At 36.8% G+C, this 21,860-nt stretch overlaps 1 protein-coding gene across 1 annotated transcript in view; it reads left to right on the forward strand.

The window, feature by feature from the left end:
* Window positions 1–21,670: 21,670 nt before the first annotated feature.
* htr1fa (5-hydroxytryptamine (serotonin) receptor 1Fa) overlaps window positions 21,671–21,860 on the forward strand; it is a 38,068-nt gene continuing 37,878 nt past the window's right edge. Inside the window, exon 1 of the mRNA XM_033987025.2 lies at window positions 21,671–21,788. The gene's annotated coding sequence lies outside the window, so the exon portion shown is untranslated. The remainder of the gene's footprint in view (window positions 21,789–21,860) is intronic.

Genomic DNA, 21,860 nt, shown 5'->3' on the forward strand with positions numbered 1-21,860 from the left:
CTGCAGGCTCTGATTCTCTCCTGGTGCGGGTGAGCAGTGTGGAAATTAATACTTTCTCTGTGTTTCTGTTGGAGAGAGGAACACAGACTCACCCAGGCCAAGATAATCTAGCAATGCTATGATCAGACCTCAGTGAATCAAATGCATTTTTACTACTGAAAAAAACATTAGCTGCAGTCTAAACACAAATTGTGAATAGTCAAATATTCAACCAAGAGGTCAGCTATTTTTATTTATACGTACATTTAGAGACAAACCATCTCCCATACAGAGACGAGCTTGTCCGTTCCAATGAAAGGTGTTAATCCCTCTACAATGCAGTGCCTCCATCCTATTGAATTATAACAGGATTTGAGAAGTGCAGTTGTGCAGCGCTGGACTGACAGGGAAATGTTTGACAAGAGCAATCCACCTGTGCATTGTAGCTCAAAATGACTCATCAAACAAGTAAATAAGACTATGCCCTATGGGAAGTGTATGGATGTTTATGTTAACTAAAGGACCTAAAATAATTGAATGAATGAAAGAAGCTACTTGGATGAAGGGAGAAAAGTATTCACTATAAAACTTTGTCCAAATAAAAAAATGGCTTCTGGATGGGAGCTGAAATGTGTTGATCGCAAAAACAATGTCCAGATGACCACTGTTGACACTGTCTCTACTTTGCAGTTGACAAGATTCACGTATGGACATTACTGGATGACTGAAAGATTACACAGATATCTTGTAAAGCATTAAGTGAAAGTTATGTAACTTAAGCATGAAAGCTTTATTGCAACATCTGGGAGAAGAGATTTCTCCATACCCTCTTCATCAAGTACAATTAAACACTTCCTTATTTTCTGTAAGTGTGAACATTTCACTTATACTACACTTTGATGTTGATTTTCCTATCTGCTCCTTTCATCAAGCCCACACACATCCAATGTATATTAAGCATACTGTAGGTGGGGGAGCATTATGGAAAAAATATAAACTGATGTAAACTGGGTTTTGGTGCAGGGCCGTGCAGTACTTTAAAAGGTGCACTATGGTACTTGTCTATGGAGCTGTTATTGATTTGACTAATTCCACAATGTGGCATTGCTGTAAACAAAGCTATCTCCATAGAGACCAGAAGGTAACACCATGGGTAAAAACTGTGGAGAAGTGACCCCCCTCATGTTTTTCAAGGCAATAAACATACCTGTATTATAATAAATGTACCATACAGAACCTTCCAGGTTAAAGCAATAGCATTTGCATGGAGATAATTGTGCCATGCTGCAAGTAACTATGATTTAAATTTGCAATATTACCATTATCAGCTTATTCATTTAACCTTGTGGTTGCCTCCATTTTGCAGAAAACTGGTTTGAACTGTGAATCAGCAAACCAACTTAAATAGGCCATGATCTCCAATTAGCCAGCCCTCTCATACTTGGAAAAGTTCAACTGTTTACTGTACTTATTGTTATTGTTAATATACATTTCCAAACATCTTAAAATCAAAGTTTGAAGAAATTGACGCAAATGTGTAGGTGTCTTTTATTCATTGTACTCATGTCATTTTACATAAAGCCTCTTTCACTGTAACCTTTGAAGGATGATGTACTCAACAATACGCATGCTTATTACATAACCAGCATGATTCACACATACTCATAATGTACACTAGACCTTTTCTATTGTTGTAAACGCCATTTCATAAACGGTCACTGTTTCATGGCTTTAGAAATAGTGTCATCATTTGAACTCCAGTTAAATTTATGAAATATAATGGCAATGCACAGTAATTCATTTCAGAGGTTAGGTATTAATTAAATAGTTACTTAGCCTGGATCATTCTTAATAAACTTATCAGCTATTTGTGCATTATGAATCAAGTTGTTCTTAAGGCTAATTAGCTGTATTTATGGTTAAAGTGTTATTCAGCAATACCTTAATCCACACCAAAACCTATTCACCTCTTTAAAATAATGCACTTTGTTCTCACATCACACAGACTGCATTGTGGGACTTCAGTCTTACTTGTATTGAGACAATGCATGTACAATTACTGCAATTATCTGAAGTTCTTAATTACAGAGCACAGAGTTTGACTACACAGGAGGTCCACACTCCGCATGAAACTCAGAAGCAAAAGACATGCAGAGGTAGAGTGCAATGTATTTATCATCATAGACAAACGATCACTGGATGCCGTTGTTGAGAAAAGATTGTGTCCAAAGTGTGTTAAATTCAATCCACATGAAGGCTGATGCAAAATATTATAGTCACTTCCCCTGGCATTGTTGTCCCCTCATCCTAGTATACATACATGGAGTTGTATTTTTGCTTAATTTGTGTTTTAATGCTCTGATTGCATTTTGCTTGGATTGTTGCGTCACAGGTAAAAAATCCATACATCTCTAATGCAGTTTTTAAGCCCATAAACCATCTCCACATTCGTTCTGTGGTCAATTTTTGTTCACAACAAGCACATATCTTTATTAGCATAGCATGTGGCTTAAGGGCTTCATTTGTTTGTATTTCCATTGTTCATTCCCATTGGTGACAGCAGAGAGAGCTCCCACATCTAAATGTGTCATTGAAGACAAAGGTGTAGTTTATAAAGTATGTTTTCCAAATGTAGACATTTTTTTAATGCCTACATTTGGAAATGGGAAATACTGATACCCAGGTGACCATGGTGACCATGAAAAATGTTTAAAAGAGAATTAAAGCCACACAAATGCATAATATATTTTCTTCATATGTGTATATGAGTTCTTCATGGGCAAGTCATGTATAGTCAGGTCAATTAGCTCAGGGTTACATTTAACCTAATTACAATCTTTGTTGAACTGACCCTCCTCTTCAGATTCTACAAAACCAATTATGTTCTTATTTGATATCCCGCTATAATTATGCAAGTGATAGAACTGGTTTGCCTGCTGGTCACATTCAACCTCCCAGAGGAATTGGATCAATGCTGAATGTACCCAGGCCAACATGGGAAATGGCTGCCTTATCATAATAGTATGTTGATGAGTCTTTATTGGTGTTGCTGATACGGTGAAAGGTATTCGTGAAATGAATATTGACGATCATGTGACCAAGTTAGCGTACAAGAATGAAATGGAATGAAAAAAAAATTAAATGGATAAAAATTACTTGTATGTTTAAATTTTCTGTTGACGCAAACAGCACAATTTAAAGTCTCCTAGGTTTAAGAAAGAATTAACAAAATAAGCTACCTACTGGCCACACATTTGCTTGGACTAGGCCAGTGCAGCTAACATTTGACATAGCACGTAAAAATCAAAGCAGACTGGAAAATCATTTTGTTGTCATTTTAGCTGACCTAACTTTTGTAACTTTTATTTTAAGGTCACACAGCTGTCACAGAAAATGACAAGGTGTAGAAAATACAAAATGAAACTATCAGCCTGATCGCCCTTGACACTTTGACAAGTGTCCAGGCTCTACTTTGGTAAGCAGAGCCTGGTCTTCTAAATGCTTATCAGTCCTTGCTATGCTTATCATTGCATTAGGTCTGTATCTTCTGCCAGGCTCATGCTAAAGTTTGTCTTGCAGATGTATCAGTCAGAACTTGCATTGAGCTCAGTCAGCATTGCAAATTAAAAAGGATAAAGCTAATTAGATAAGGTGCTAATTAGCCCACTAAGTCTGGATATTAGTGCTAATCACTGCATCTAATGGCATTCAGCAAATGTACCGCTTTTAAATGCAAAAGTAGTCTACTGTATAAAACATGTATTTCTTGTATTTCTTTTGGCCCCTTAAAGTTAGGATTCTTTTTGATTTTTAAAGTAGATAGTAGATAATGACAGGATACACCTTGGACTGCACAAGCAATTACAGAAATAGCCAACAGTTCTTAACCCAGGATGTCACCTGACCAAAGAACTGCAGTGCGGATATGTATTTTCTTTTTTATAATTTTTGTCTTTGGACCCAGTACGCAGACACAACTTCTATGTCTCTATCTACCATAACAATCGTTGCTTCCTACTGGGACTCACTTTTCACTACAGGTTGTTAAGGGACTATCAAATGTCAACATTTGCGCAGGGGTGCTAAATGGTAACCACTCTGCCAAGATCGAACTTAACACACTATTGCAAATGTAAAAGCAGCTTGACTAATATGTGTATTTGTTTCTGTTTGGGATACATGCTCAGTTTGGCAAAAGATTGTCACGTTCAACCCATAAAGATGACAGATGTGAAATTATTAAGTGATCTAATTTTTGGAAGCAACAGTGCAATATATTGCTGAAGAAAATATATAAGATAAACATTATATTGCCAAAAATTAACCAAAAACATCCCACTAGTACAAAAAAAACATACCCATGATATATATTGACCCTCAAAGCGTATTGTTCTATCTATCATGTATTGAACAATAAGTCAATATAGTGATGATCGTGACAGGCCTACTCAACAGAGAAAAGATCAAAGGTTTACTGCTGAAACTTTATCTTTACTCAAGCATAGATTTCCCCTGGAGTACAGAGATGTAATTTCAAAGTAGATCCAGTTTTCCTAATTCAATGACAAGCTGCAATGAGCAATTTAATCTATTTGCTGCAGGAAGACTGTGTGCCCAAGAGCTGAGTGAAGTCTGGCACCGACCTCCAGTGCTCGGGTCCTCTCATAATGAAAACCTTCTCTGTGTTCAATGGCCGGAGTTACTAGCAGAGGGGCCAGGTGGTAGCAGGTAGTAGAATTAGGTAGTAGAATATCATTATAGCTCTCCATCCCTCCTTGCAGCCCTCTTTGTTATAGGTCCTCCATTAAAAAACAATCAGTGGGGATAGATGCCCTCATTTAAGCACTTAGGACAAGAGCCAAGAACAATGTGTTTTGTCGCTGCTGTTTGTCAGATACAACTGCATACATATATATATATATATGTATATATATGTATATATATATATATATATATATATATATATATATATATATATATATATATATATATATATATATATATATATTTATATATATATATATTTATATATAGGTCTATTTAAAGGATTTAAAGGTCTTATATTGCAAAAAAAAATGACTCTTGTGAGGTTTTAGCCATGTTAGAATGTTGTTACTTCCTCAAAAATATACCTGTGTTTTGTTTCATTCACAATTGAGTACACTTGAGTATCCCTTTATCATTAGTCTGTCTACATCTCCAAACCTCAAAATGCTCTGTTCCACCTTGTGATGTCATGTGGTAGTTTTTAAGTTAACAGCTACTTTTTACCTTTGTTCTGTAGAAATGGGCAATTCCAGGAGGGAAATTATCCAAATGATTGTAGTGAAGTTGTTTACTAGTTTAAAAACACACTGGAGCACTTCCTGTATTACCATATGACATCACAAGGTGGAACAGAGTGTTTTCTGTTTGAGGGAAGAACTCAGCCTAAATATGCAGGGTTTGTGTGTTAAACATGTGTGAATGAAACAAAACACAACTCCAGGTATGTTTCTGATGAAGAAACAGCATTATAACAGAGATCCCCCATCAACCAAAACATGAACGCCCTTCGAGACAACTGTTGTTGTGATTTTGGGCGTTACAAAAATAAATGAATTGAATTGAATTGAATAGATCAGAAAATAGCGTAACATGGGCCCTTTAAGATGTAGTTTATTTGCACTGCCAAGGACAAGATGCGTAACTGTTTTTCAAAGAGTGTTTTTCAAGAGTCACCCTTGAAAAACTTTGTCTGGGTGTTTTTCAAGGGATAAATCAACAACATAACTTTAACATAGACCTATATGATATGTAAGGATCTAATTATAAATAGTTTTTCACATTACCTTTATTTTTAAAGTCTAAATATTGAGAGTAGTACCAAAATAAACAGCCATGGAGGTGAGAGGAACACACGGGGAACACTGATGACCCCATTGGGAAATAGAGAGCAGTCTCAACCCACACAGTGGAAACAGACCAAAGTGTTTGTAACTCTGGATATGGGGAGCTGTCACAGAGCCCATAGTTTTTTACTGAAAATAATATAATATGTAAAGTTTTATTGGAAACAGGGCTCGTGTGTTCACAGCAGCCTAAATATCCCTTTCAAATGATTACACTTGTTTTTCAAGACTCACCCTTGTACTTAAGTAGATGTGTGCTTGTGAAGTCTATCTTCTACAAGTGTGTTCTCTGTATTTTAGTGTGATACCTTAGCATGTCGCACTTTGCGATGGTTTTTAAGCTGTTTGGCTGTAGAGAGACAGGGTGAGCAGAAGCCAAAGCCGGGGCAAGCGGATGAAATATGCCCACTGGCTCGGATATCTAGAGCATTCAGGCGCTTAATACCGGTGTCATATTTGGACACTAAAAACAACACATTTGTGAAATTTTTTCTGGCACATTTCTGATGTTGCATTTGATAAATAAATAAATACAGTATATCAGTATATAAACAAATACATACACACACACACACACACCCCCACCCCCACACACACACACACACACACACACACACACACACACACATATAGATAGATAGATAGATAGATAGATAGATAGATAGATAGATAGATGATAGGTAGATAGGTAAGTAGATAGGTAGATAGATAGATATAGATATACTCCGAGAGTTTCATGAACCTAAAACATGCATGCACATTGGCCACTTTAAGTAATTGATCTCTTTAAGTTATTCTGAACCAGGATTTTGGCTCTGACAGGTTTCCTCAGTGGCACTGGATGGATATTTCCAATGTAGGGGGAAAAATCCCTTTGGGGACCAGATGCATACCCTTCACAAATAACAAGCAACCCTCCACTTATCATGCTGAGTAATTAACTAGGGCAAAATTAATTAGTTATAACCTGTAAATATTTTCAATTCCAACTATTTTTGTTATGAATAGCTGTTCTGTTTACCTGGCCACCCATTCTCATACGCTTTGACATTACTTTACAAAAATAGTATGGTCTGGAACTGTATACTGACTCATCAATTTCCAACATGGTCTGTTTGTGTCAAAACAAAGACATAAAAAACAGAGAGAACACAAAGGACTGATTGGATTTCTGTTGAATCAACGAGTGAAGCACTAAAGTCTGCAGATTTTGTTTTGAGTATTATGAGGATATTCAAGAGGAGATGTCTTCAGCATTTGAGACAAATTACAAATTAGAGGCTGCGACTGGAATGGCCTAAAATTGGACACACTCTACATATAAACAGAAAGTATGAGAGGGTCCCTGTGTGTGCTAATTAATTCCAATTTATTTTCAATCAGGTTACAAAATGCATGATTTGGGTTGGTTGCCAGAGAAGGTTTCAAAGTTAGTCATCTCAACATGTTTCAGCTCCTCTCCAGAAATCAGTCTCAATTTGATGGTGCTAGTCTGAGACACGGGGAGGAGGAGTTTTCCATTGAAATGGTCCTGCGTTTTACATGCTACCTAGAGCAGCTTTGTTGCCAAGACAAACTGGAACAGATTAAAAATAAATGCAATCCATCCAAATCCATGCATAAGTGATAATATCTGAAGTTGCACATAAAGGTATGAAAGATGATTTTTGAGTGGAGCAGGGAACACCTGCTCCACTCATAATAGGTCCTTCACCACCTGCACATTGGCTTCAATATGATCACAGAGTGGACAATAAATGTATATTCTCTGTACCTAAGTCTCTGAGGTGAGGAGGAGGTATGCATTATAACATTACTGGACTCTGATCCAAAAGGTGTACCATTATTTAAAAGAATTAACAACAGTACTGATTGTCTTGAGGATCATAGATAGGACGATATCCGATGAAAGTTAGTATTAGATTAAACAGTGCTCCTAAAAAAACAAACAAACAAACAAACAAACAAAAGTCCCTTGGCAAATGTCTTACATCAGAGTAAATATGATTACATTTGTTTGTGTGTATTTTTAAAAAAATCTATAGTAGCAAAATATCTGCTGCTGCCTACATTTGCTTTTTAGCTGAGCATAGGTGTGGGCAGCTGTTTTACACCGGTGCAAGGTGGTTGAGGCAGCTGAGATACACTTGAATGTCTGTGTAATCCATGGATCTATGGTGTAATCCCTCAGTTGTATATTTGAATGGCTCTTTTACAAATTAGATTTAAAGTTAGTGAGCTTTAATTCATCTAAAGTCTTGGGCAATGCACCAAAAACACAAGACTACAGGCAACAGGTTGCTCCTGTTATCACAACAGTCACATTGATAAAGCACTGTCTCGTTTGCTGGACGACTGAATGGACTGTGAACGAGTTGTGACGTGAATCCATATTGTAGAGGCATATTAATATGTATTTATGAGAATTGTCTGCTAATTTTGTATGTAAATTTATGTTGCATTACTCAGCTGTTGAGTCTGGTCATAATATCTTGACCACATTTAGTCATTTTTTTTTCTCAAAGGTGGATAGTACACAGTTACTCCAGTCGGCCCTACGCGCCTCTCCATTTCATCATGTAAAAATAAAGCCACAGTAGCCAACTGGAACTGGACCTTGTGGTTATAGTAGATGTGAAATTCTGGATGTTTTCAGTCTGATCTTGGTCATATAAATACAAATACAACTGGTCGAGGTGATGAGAGCGTAGTCATAATGTTTCCAAATGTGATCAAATGTGAATCACCCATCGCTGAGCCAGAGTACATACACTGCAGAGGTCCTCAGAGACAAATTCAGCTTAGGGCCCCCTGAAAGCGATAGGCCCCCTGACTCAGTGCACTTGAGCTGAGAGAGAAGTGAGTAGTTTGCCAGGCAGTTCTACCTTCTGTGCTTTTATGTTTAGACCTGCTTTTCATAACCTGCTTTTTGCTTTGTCCATATTAGGGTTGTCAGAATTGATACCCAGATACTAATCAATACTGAAAACAACAGATCAAAATTAGACCATTGCTAAAGATTTCTATAAATGCACTGGTATTTCACATATAGAAATACGGCAAATTATGGTAACTACTAACATGATAATTTAAAGGTACACTATGTAACTTTTTTGGTTAGGTCTGCCACCTTCTTGTCTCCATGAAGATGTTATTGCGTTGCCTAGAATGTTCTACAGTATGGCATTAAAATAATATTCCATTGATTCATTGCTCAAAAATGCCTTGAAAAACATGCAGTTTACTTCTCCACAGATTGACGTGTAACTTAGCATGATGGTGCTACATGCTTGTCTCTATGATGATTGATAAGTTGAATGCCATACTCTGCAACATTACAGGCACAGGAGAAAGGCAGGTGGCAGACCCTCCAGAAAGTTCCATAGTGCACCTTTAAAAATAATTCCAATGTATTTAATTATTATTTAATCATTCTCTAATACTCAAACATGAGCTTTTGGAGCATTCAAAAATGCTTAACAATGCAAACAATTTAAAACACTTTACAGAACCAGTATTGTTCAGTAGAGATGGGAGCAGGCACAACTATTATGCAGATTTTTTATTTGTGTGCGTGTGTTTGCGTGTCTATATGCGTGGTTTAGTGAGACAACAGACCTTTTCACAATATAAATGATTAATTAATTAATGATAATTCATAATTTGTTTTGTTTTTTTGCTTTGTGATATTTATTATGAAAATCTGAAAATAGAGGTTTGTCAGAAAATGCCTTTTTCTTTCTGTTTTGCCAACTGAACATTGCAGTTTGTTGCATGTGGAGAGGCAGGTGGTCAAAACATGCTCACAAATTAGGATTGATTTCCAGCTCAATGCTGTAAATATAACACTTTTTAGTATAGGGAAAATTTGAGGTTTTCCTGAAGCTAGAAACAATTCCGCAGCCGGAGTGAACACCCACCTCCCCCTCACTACTCCTTAGTCATCTGTCATGATCCCAGCTCCTTACACATGTACCAGGCAACAGAGCAGAACTAATGAGAATCCATACATTTCTCTAAATTCAAACTCTGTTTGATAATGATCTTGTAATAATAATATCCTCAACAACACCATGCCTCGCACCACTGACTAACAGCTCAGGGCATAAAAGGAGATATTTTCTCTTATATAAAGTGTTATGACGGTCTACTGTTCACTACTGTTCCCACACCCTCCATCGAACATTTGGTTTGAATTATGCGTGCTTCTCTTTATATGCAGTCGTGTGGGTGGTGAAATAGCAAATTTGTTTTGGAAATAATAGTCATTGGTCAAACAAAATACTTGTCTCAATTCTTCATTTCAAGTGGATAGCTGTCATAATACAAATTTTGATTTACAATTGCAAAGAGGAGTGATATAGTTTTAGAAATTATAACTTTAATCAGGTATTTAAATGTGCGCTGTGTGACTTTTCAGGTTGACGGCATGCTAGTCTCCATGAAAATGTTATAACTTTGCTCAAAATAGTCCACAGTATGGCATTAAAATTGTCTATATTGACAGAGAAAGCAGGTGGCACAACCAGATTAAGTCTCAGGTCAAATTTGTGAAGAGGTGAACCAGCTCTCAATATAAATGTATGTTTTTAAGGTCAATAAAAACAGCCAAAATGAAAGTAATTCTAAATAGACACATTTAATGCCATACTGCGGAACATTCCAGGCCAAGCAATACAATACAAAGTTATGCAGTGGACCTTTTATCATGCGGTCATAAAGTTCTTAAAGATCAAGACCATTCTAAAACTATTAAGGAAAGGTCCAAAAATGTCTTTTTTGAAACCATTTATTTTTTCCAGTTTGATACTTGTTCAAATTAGTCATTAGTATCAAGTATCAATTAGTATCTGGGTATATCTTTGCCAGCCCTAGTATGCAGTCATTAAACCAATGTAAAGGCCGTAGGTGTGATGCTTTCACTATAACAGTTGCCGTGACAGACACATGCTGATTATTGAAATACGCGTCAATCTCAAATGTGCTGTGACTCACGGGAGGATGGCATCTCTGCAGGGGTGTCATTACAACTTAAGCATCGTATACCCCTCTGTGATATGTTTCAGCCCACACGATCAAAAGGGGCCCTGGTTTAACGATGCATCTCTATCGCTATACAGTACATCTTGGGTAATTACATCCTTTGGCGTGGTTCATACAAGACAAAAGCCTGTTAGATACAGGGTTGACACATGGACAGGCTGAACAACGATATGATGCAATCAAACAATCATATATGGTCAATTTATTAACTATCGATGGCGACGCACATACAGATATTTCTTGCTGGTCTTAGAAACCTTAGACTACTTTTCTGCTTGTCTCCATGGAGATATTATTGCCTTGCCTAGAATGTTACACAGTATGGCATTAAAGTTATACATCTCCTATTGATTCATTGCTCAAAACATGCAGTTTACTTCTCCACAGATTGACGTGTAACTTAGCTTAGTGGTGCTAAATGCTACTTTCTATGAAGATTGATGAGTTGAATGCCATACTGTGGGACACTCAAGGCAAAGCAATAACATCTCCAAGGAGACAGCATCATATATGACACCTATATGACAAACAATCATATAGAGTCAATTTATTAACTATAGATGGTGATACACATACAGATATTTCTTGATTGGAGTACCGATATACATAGTATTTAACTCTCAAACATCGGCTGCAATTACACGCACACTCAAAATCCTATTATTTTCAGATTCCTGGAGTCGTCCGATTATTAAAATGACTGAAAATCTGATGTGAGTAATCTGATTTCTTTCTGATCATCTTAAATTACTCATCAGATATTGTGGTTTGCATGTCATTTTAATAATCGGACGACTCCAGAAATCTCACAATAATCGAATTGTTATGTGCATAAAATGTACACGGGTGTGTCAGTGCTGTATAGTAAAACAGTTTGGATTCTACAAAGGTTTATTAGTTTGTAATTAATAGTGTAATTACTGAGTCTATTTGCGTGAAAATCAGATGTCGCAGGTTTCACTCAAAAAATAGCCTCTCAATCATTTTGTTTTAGTGCCACGTATCCCTGCAAATAAAGTTTTTAATTCTAGAAAGTGAGTCTAATGTCTGCCAAATTTTGGACAAACATGCAATGGATTATGGGTTTGTCATTTTATTAATCCTTTCAAATCCAAATAACAGCCTTAAATATTTTCCTACAAAATTAAAAGTGCTATAACTTCCTCTTTGATTAATTCATAAAATCTAAAAGTTGTTGTATTACACCACTGACAAGTGTTTTTGAAATATCATCCAGTCTTCAGGAAACCCATTATATTTTCTTATTGTATTTTTTCAATTGGAAATAACTCACTGACATTGCATTAGTTGTATTGGGTGCTCAAATAAAGCTGGCTCTAACAGTTATTATAATCTAGCGTTACCTTACATGCCCCTTCCTCTGCCACGTAACTACCAGTTTAAATCCACACTCATGTTAAACTGCTGCACAAAGCCAATACAATAAGAGTCCACCAAACAACACTGAATAAAACATTAGCTCCACAGAGAAAGGCCATCCGATGTAACCCACCATTTCCCTGACTTATTTTCAAACTATCTTAGTCAAATGCATTGACAATCCACAATGCAACACACTACTTTGCATGGCCAATCTGTTGACCTTGTTATATAATTTGCATGACAACATAGAAGTGAATAAAACAGGGATTGCAGCCGTGGGAGTACAGGCGTCAAATAATTGGCAGCTTTGCAGACGTTATACATCTTTGAAAGTTTGTCTGGGATATAATTTAAAGGGGACATTATGAAGTAAAAGTAGCACTTATGAAGTTTTAACCATATTTTAATGGCAATCCGTCATCATTAGGTTACTCAAAGTTGTATTTTGATTGATTCATGTCTTGACTGCTCAGAACATTTCTGTTTTCACCTACCCCCCATCTCAGCCCACTGCTCTGTAAATACAAAGCAGGGGGCTCAGTTGGTGGAGCGTTAGTCCACTGATCCAAAGGTGGGTGGTTCAAATCCTGCTCTCAACATAAACATCATTGGTTGAGTGGTCAGATCCACAAAATGAATGCTGTTGTCGTATCCTTGGGCAAGACAGTTAACAATGTAAAGTGCTTTGAGTACGTTGAAGGTGGAAAAGCGCTTTATAAAAATGTGATAATTTACTATTTAAGAGTGCCAATCAGTTCTGTAGATTGACCCATTTCTATTATTAAGCTGTTTTAGATCGATGTGCTATATAAATGAACTTGAATTGAAAATTGAAGTTGAATGAACAAAAAGTTAAATAATCATCTGTATTATAGTTTAATACATAGACGTAATAGTCTTCCTAAAATAACAGTAAACACACAAAATATTTAGAAGTGAGTGATCAGTGCAGCAAACGTATGCCTAATCACTTTGTAATGCACATGGATCATTAATCTTTAAGATAAAGCATAGCAAAATCTAAAAAAGCAATTTGGCTGAGTGCAATAAAGAGCCAGACATAAGGCAAATTGTGATCACAGTGTACTCATTTTGCCGCTTAATCTTCAAAAGTGACAAGCTAAAAAACATTAGTCATTGCTTAACGGCCTGACTAATTTCCCAATTAGGAGAGACTAATTATGCGACTTTACTGCAGAACGCCTGTACAGTGCTAGGGAAGCCACGGAGATTGCACGGGGATTATTGGAATGAGAAATGATGGATGAAATGTGTCTGCCAAGAGCAAAACTGCAGCTAAATAGTAACTCAATAGCCTCTTTCAAGTTTCGTTCATGGTGCCTCGATAAAGTGGGTAAATTCGGCATCGGACTGGAGTCCAACAGTGTCCCGGCATACTTCCTGTAGCAGCAGTCTTTTCAACCCGGCCTGGACTCTGCCTCTGCCATCATCATTTTAACAGCTGCAAGTCTCAAAGGCTGCAAATGAGCGCTATGTTCTGAACTGAATCGGCCAGTTGTTTTTTGAAGGCAAAGTTGGACCAATATCGATGTAGTCAGTTGGAATTCATAAACTTTTACTTTAGATGAGATAGTACCCGTGGAGGAAAGAGCACTGCAAAACTGTGTAAGTATAGCAACATAGCCAAACGTGTACTCAGTTACATGTAAAAGCACTAATTGAAAAGCTTAAAGTTTGCATGAAAAATATACATTTTAATACAATTTTAGTAGCATTTTAGGTCAGCCTTTTATACAAGAATTTATTTAAGTGTTAACTCTTAACATTGTCTGTGTAATCCCTCAGTCGTTCCGGTATGAGCCATAATAAAATTAAAAATTAAAAATCTATCAACTGGACTACAACTTTTTGTCCAGTTGACAGATTTTTATTTTTTTCTTTTACAATTAATTACAACCCAAATATTCTCTGAGTTCTGCAGAAGCAACTGTGATACAGAGTGAACTGGGAGGAATGGGACATGAATCGGTAACTCCCATGATTAATGCATACACTTTAAATCTACTCAAAAACTACAATTACCCAGAAGATCTACTCAAGTACAGTAACATGAGTATTTGTAATTAGTTACTTTCCACCCCCGGGTAAATTCGAGTTCATGTCATAACACTTGCAAGGGACCAAAGATACAAAACTCGGGGAAAGTTTAACAGTGTTTATTTACAAAGTGCAAAACGTGAACGTGGGTCAATTGGTGAGTCGGGAGCGGGGCGTGGACCGTGGTCCAGAGGCAAAGCATGAGGAGCAAAGTCTGAGACGGAACGGACTGTACCAGTTGAGAAGAGCTGGGTCAGAGGCGGGAGAGCTGAGCGAGTCCAGGGAGCGGGATCTGGTGGGAAGCAAAAGTCTCCAGTTTAGCAAGATCAAAAAACATAAAAACATGAACAGAGCCAAGCGAGGAATACCACAGAGGTACACGGACGATCTGGCGCTGAGTGTCAGGTCCTGGCTCTTCTTATTCTCCCCTGGTGCAGCTAATTGTCGATTAGCCCCAGGTGTGCACGGGAGGAGCCCAGCTCTAGACTCAAGACACATGAGGGAGATAGTACAACAAACAAGGCAGGACAGACCAGGATCATGACAGTTCAAAAGGAAGAATTTCTGATGAGGGTGTACTGACAGAAATTTTTAAAATGGCATAAATTTGCATCTCATTTGAGTCGAGACAAAAGATTTTCTCAAGTCAGGCTGCTGCATAAAATTAACCAGGAAGACTGTGTTTCCTAAAGTGTTCTGTTGCTGCCAGCCAATCACAGCCTGTCTATCAATCACTCGCCTTCAAGACACTCATTTGGATTCACTGACGCAGGTGGCAGCACTAAGACACATTACGGCAGGTCTGTGGAAAGGAAACCCTGTTCTAAGCAAGATTGAATTTTTTTTGAGCCATAAGCCACTAGATAGAGAAGTATAATGCCTTACTGATCCTTTAAAGTTTTTTTTTTGTTAAAGGGCCCATATTACTCTATTTTCTGATCTGTTATAATGCTCTTTCCTCATCAGAAACATACCTGGAGTTGTGTTTTGTTTCATTCCTGCATATTTAGGCCACGTTCTTCCCTCAAACAGAAAACACTCCACCACCTTGTGATGTCATGTGGTAATACAGAAAATGCTCCAGTGTTTTTCTAAACTCCATACATTTTCACTACAATCATTTGCAGGATTTCAGATCTGGAATTGACCATCTCTACTGACCAAAAGGTAAAAGGTAGCTGTTAACTTGAAAACTACCACTTTATGACATCACAAGGTGGAACAGAGCATTTTGAGCTTTGAAGATGTAGACAGACTAATAATTACTACATTTTTGATGAGGTAACAGCATTATAACATGACATAAAGCTCACAAAAGTCAATGTTGTGTAATATAGGACCCTCAAATATTGACTGAAACTATGCATGCAAAAACTGAAAGATTTGAAATGTTTACTTGAGCTGTTGTGCACACTAGTTACCTCCCTTACGGTAAGAATTGGATCAATCCACGCAACATTTGTCCTGTGTGGATTAAACTATTCCCTTGGTGAAGGTTCTCTTGGGGATCAGGTTAAAATAAAGTAGACGCTTGCTTTCATCAGTGTTACCTATTTTGCCGTATTATCAAGGGCTAATCCAAGTACGGGACAAATCAATGCATAAACAAGAGACGAAATGATGGCTGGCACTGACAGGTCTTGCATTTCCAATCCCAATCACGGCTCCCTTGTACTATCACACGTTCAGTTAGAAATTTATGAGGTGGTTTTCTTTAGGGAGGGCATCCAGTGCAAAATCCAAGCCAAAATGATTGTGCAAATGATTGAGCATGAAATGATAAATATTAGATCAGAATTTCCCTGAAGAGAAACAAAAAATCTGAAGAATATTGATCACAGTCAAACATGGTACTGAAGTATATTGACATTACGAATCAACATGTTGTGCAAGGCTTAATATTAACTTGTTTACTCAATAGTCACGGTGTCTAGTCTTTTTCAAGGTCTTATATGACACAAAATTGACTCTTGTGAGCTTTAAGCCATGTTAGAATGTTATTACCTCCTCAAAAATATACCTGGAGTTGTGTTTTGTTTCAGTCACACATGTTTGAGTAATCCTGCATTATTAGTCTGTCTACATCCGCAATGCTCTGTTCCACCTTGTGATGTCATATAGTGGTAGTTAACAGGTAGTAGTAGTAGTGGTAGTGGTAGTTAACAGTTACCTTTTACGTTTAGTTCAGTGCAGATGGGCAATTCAGAATGTTTTCTGTTTAAGAGAACTAAATAACCTAAATATGCAGCATTTGTCTGTTAAACATGTGAATGTGAATGAAACAAAACACAACTCCAGGTATGTTTGCGATGAGGATACAACATTATAACAGAGATCAGAAAATAGTCTAATATCCAGCCAAAACAACTGTGTATAATTTAGAATTAGAATATATACTTTAAGCTTTAGGTGAAAAATCATGTTAAAAAAAAAAAATCTGTATAGGGGGCCATAGCTATCTGAAAATATGGCTTATATAATGGTAGAAGAGCAGTTTAAGAAGATGATTTAAAGCAATTGTACTGTAGTTGCTAAGGGTGGCCTGTTTTAGTTCAAATCTACCAGTGTTTCCCTATATGTTTTATTTTGTTTGTTATATTATACTTGTTTCATTTTCATTAATCTTTATTTACACAGGGAGAGCCCAATAAGAGCACTCTGACTCTCTTTTTCGTGGGCGCCCGGTTAAAATACAGAAAAACTACATAGATCCATTTAAAACATTAAAAACAGATGTATGTGTGAGTATAAATGTTTACCACTAGATTATTAAATTGCATTAGTTACACCATGTATCCTTTTTTGCATGTCATTAAAATGTATTCCATTTTTGGGAAGCAAATTAACCAAAAGCTTTTTTTCCATTTCAGTTCTAGTGCTTTTTTAGACTTTGACAATCATGAGATCTTGTATTAAAAGTTCCCGTATCAAAGTTCAACGAGCAAGTGAGATATTCACGCAGCCCTCCCTTATAAATAAATCTTATACAGTTTAGTTCCCTTCTGACAGACAGTGATGGCCAACCTAGTTTTTCATAGAGTACAGTGATGGGTTATGAAATGAAGGGCTGAGAGAAAAAGTGTATCTAAAGGTTTCAAAGTAGAGGCTGAAGTCTGCATGTTTATATATCTCCATAACCTAGTACAGACAAAAGACTGCTTGAATAATTTATTTGCTGTAATTCTATGGGATACAAGATTTATTTCTATATATGTAATTATAATTTAGATTTTAAACTGTTACATAATTCCGAGAAAACATAAAATCCCACTATACCCTTGATGGTATTTTTCCCTATTGAAGAATGTCACAGTGCTGGAGGGGCAATAGTGCTCCAGTAAACATAACCTACCCTGAGCCTGTGAATGTGTGGGTAAATATTGTTTGTTTATCAGTCTATGTCTTTGGTGTCAGCCCTTTGACTTGACCCCTGACCCCTGAGGAAGTAGACATAAGAAGTCTTTTAATGTGTGCCTTCACAGTTCAAGGTTGAAAAGCAGGGTAAAAAAAAAAAAAACATGTTGCAAAATAATAAATAAATGATTAATGGAAAGTGTATAAGTGTAACGATACGATACCTCTATAGGTACTGAAAATCATTGATGGAAGTAAGTAAAGTACTGTATTAAGTACATTTTTTTAGGTATCCCTACTTTACTTAAGTAGATTTTATAGTGTATACTTTTTACTTTTACTTCACTACATTTGAGAGCAAATATCTGTACTTTCTCCTCCACTACATTTTTTAACTGGACTGAAAATTAAAAAGTAATTTTCATTTGATATTATGTTCATGGTAACATCCTGACTAAAGTTTTCAGGTTCAAACTTAGGCTTTGAGCAAACAAAAATAAATACACAAAATTCATAAGAAAAATTAAGAAACTGATTCGTACTGTTACTGTTGACCAAAATATGCATTGTGTGAAATACTTTTACTTTTTACTCTTAATCAAATCAAACTTTATTTATATAGCACTTTTCATACAAAAAAAAAAAAAAAAAAAAAAAAACACAAAATGCTTTACAAAGCATTAAAATCAGTCCCTTAAAGTACATTTATAAACAGGTACTTTTACTTAAGTAAAGGTTTACTTAAACAAAATTGAATACTTCATGCACCACTGCTGAAAATGACAAAGAACCATTGACATACCATTTTGAGCACTTTTCACAATACAAAGATAACATTTTCTTTTAAATTGTTAATTGCTATGGCAGCAATGTTCATTTTTCATCACTCTGGAACCACGAGTACAAAAAACAAAAGCTAGCTGGAAAGTAAATGAATCCTACTTTACTTATAGATGAAAATACTTTTTCTTCACCACAAAGTTAAGATATTTTGGTCATCTTATCAACACCTTTACAAGTGAACAGAGAAAAACATTTCTAGTGCAGCCCCCTTAATAAACTCCTATTATATTGTGCTTTACCTCAAGTGTCCGTGAAGTAGAACTCTCCATGGGAAGATAAGGACTCTCAACGCCCACTTCAGTCCACCGGGGGAGCAAGAACAACCACACGTGTATTTTAAGCACAATACAATTTTACCAGTGTCAAGATCCTGGCTGCCATAGAAAGGTATCAGTGCTTTAAACTTGTGAGTTGAAATGTTGAAGTTGTGGTATTTTGATATTCCTACATACATGAGTCATGATATCTTTTTTCAAATGTTTTGGAAAATAATTTTGTAAATCTGGGCACTGGATGGACATTTGGTTGAGTGACTAATATTATTGTGTTGCAGGCATCAAAACTTTTTATGGCTGTTAAAAGGTTTGGTCATGCTTCAAATTATCCCAAATGTGATTATAGCCCAGCTCATGTTAATTCCTTCCTTTACATTGAGTTACATAATATTCAAAATACAACTGAGTGTAAATGTGAAAATAATTCCTTATTGTTGTCTGCCTTTTTGGAGTTAGGTTGGCACCATAGAGTTTATAAAGAAGTGGACTAATGGACTGTGACATTACCCATAGCGTTCGGCTCCAGTCAAATGAACCTCATCCATGGAGAATTTGGAGCTGAGTTCCATATTTGAAATCATAGCAACCAAAGAGCCAGTCTGGAGCGAGACTATTGAAGCTGGTTTAGCAGGGAGCGGACGTTTAGCAATGGTGTCAATCAAACATGTTGCTAACGCTAGCAGTAGCAACCTCGGGGGAAGAAGGAGCCTGATTTGTCTGTTATTAATGTTCATATCTTGATTTACAGACACAATAGCAAAATAATAGGAAAATAAAATTACCAGGATCATGTAGAGCAGGTTAATATGAACATTTTAAGACCAAAATGACAAGCTCGACAGCAGAAGTTACAGAGAGAGGGGTGACAGATTTTCAGTAGAAAGTGAATTGGAGCCAGAGTCGATGGAACCGGAAGTGTGTCCATGATCACTTCCTATTTGAAATGCGGTGGCTAGTAGATTAACTATGTCCTTTTATATATACAGTTTATGGTTGCCGCATAAAAAACTGTTACTCAAGTAGATATAAGTTAGTGTACACCAGTAATCTGACCAGAACTGAAGAAGCGGGCGGATTGGATGAGCTGCGCAACGTCTTCACTCCTACAACATTTTGTCCAGTTGACAGATTTTATATTTTTCTTTTGCGATGGATCAGACCTGGATAACTGAGGTATTACACAGACATCAAATTGCTGCAAATAAAAACTAAAAAAAGTCATCACAAACTTTCACTCTGAAACTTTTGTCTAGTACACAGTATTTCATTTTGTTGCCATAAAACTTTTGTCGAGTAAATTTAGTTTTGCTGCACAAACTTTATACTTATTTGTCAAATGGATTTTTTGCCTTCAACGTTCATAAAGTCAGGTGATTTTTTTTTTTTTTTTTCAAAATGACAGCTTTTGATAACATTCAGCATCCACAAGCCAAACATTATAAGACCAATATACCCTCTTTCCATTTAAACTATAACAAATGTTCTTCATTAACAGCACCTCAAGTTCGGCACATTCCCCTAGCACCTGTTAATTGCCGTTGCACTTATTTCCCACTTCATATGAAACAAGCTCACTGGCATGTTGTGAACTAACTTTGCAAGATTCTCACTTATTCAAAAGTGCTGCACATTCACACAACCTCCTCAGTGGCATTCACTCGGGGCTGTTTTGCTCCAGTCAAAAGTCAATAATAAATACAGTAGCTCTTAAGGACTTCATTTCAAAACTAGTCATAAGCTTTACTAGATCTTGCAATAACGACTGTAACAAAGGAGGTGTCATCTGTGCACGTAAAAAAAAAATAAAATAAAAAAAATCAACGAATACGATCATGCAAAAAATATTACTCCGGTGACAGTTCACTAACAGACACTCCTTATAAACAATCTCCCTTCTGACAGATCTATGACAGTGACTTACCAGCATCCTGAAGCTACCTAGATGATAAAAAAAAACAAAAAACTAATTCACTCCATAACCTAGGCCCAGTGGATGCAATTAAATTCTCTTTTGTGAGTTTAAGAAATCAACACACACACACTGGCAAAGAGGAACTGTTGGAGTGTATATATTCTAAATGAATAATTAGGATGTTGAGCTACTTCATTGTAATATTGGAAGGCCTCCACATCTATCCATGTCAGAGGTAAAAACGAGACACGGAATTTTAACTAAGGCCCTTTGCAAATGAAAAGTTACATTGCTGATATGGAAATTATACTGAATTCCCCTAGTTTACAAGATGTCCATGTCTAATCCATAATAAAAGCCGAAGTTAAACTAGTCTACAAGGTTATACATGGACCGTTCAGGTAGGATATTGCTATTTTTCTATTTTTTTTCTATTTTTTTTTCAGTCAATTTGAAGTAGTAGTCTATGTCTATTCACTTATGTCTCTGAGAAGTCATGAACAGATGTTTCTCTGACTATTATCTATGGAGGTTTAAACTTTTATGAACTACTTTGAATATTCTCTTTGTACACGCTTAGTCCTTGGCTCCTACTGATCACTGTCACCATATGGGATCCTGATTTGGACGACATCAATTATATAGCGAGAAAGAAGAACAAGTCACAGAGTCAAAAAAAAAAAGGCTTTCGTCTCCGTTTGGGACCGGTGCGCCACAGCTTGTCTGCTTGTATTACAGCGCGGGATGCTACTGCGCGTTCATTGAAACCGCTCGTGTTCTTATTAGCCCCGGTTAAAGGAAAGCTGTTATTATTCTACCTCTTATCTTGTCTTCACACCTCCTCCTCCTGACTGACGCACCTCTCCCCGGTTTTCCGTCTATGGCCAAGAAGAAGCGCGCTCGCGAGTGTGGTGTGCGCGTAGCCGCTCTTCAGTCGAAACAGTGAACGGGTGTCGGCGTGAACGCATCTCTGGACATTAATAGGGATTGTAATATTCTCCGCTCTCCGGCTTCTTTCCCCTGTAATTTATTCACTCCTGTCTAAGTCTGGTAAGTTCATTTTCCTATTTGGTGATTGGCAATTTGTCTGATACCAGAGGGGTTCTTCAATTAAGAAAGCGA

This window comes from Periophthalmus magnuspinnatus, chromosome 21 (genome assembly GCF_009829125.3).
Source record: "Periophthalmus magnuspinnatus isolate fPerMag1 chromosome 21, fPerMag1.2.pri, whole genome shotgun sequence".
Taxonomy (NCBI): Eukaryota; Metazoa; Chordata; class Actinopteri; order Gobiiformes; family Gobiidae; genus Periophthalmus; species Periophthalmus magnuspinnatus.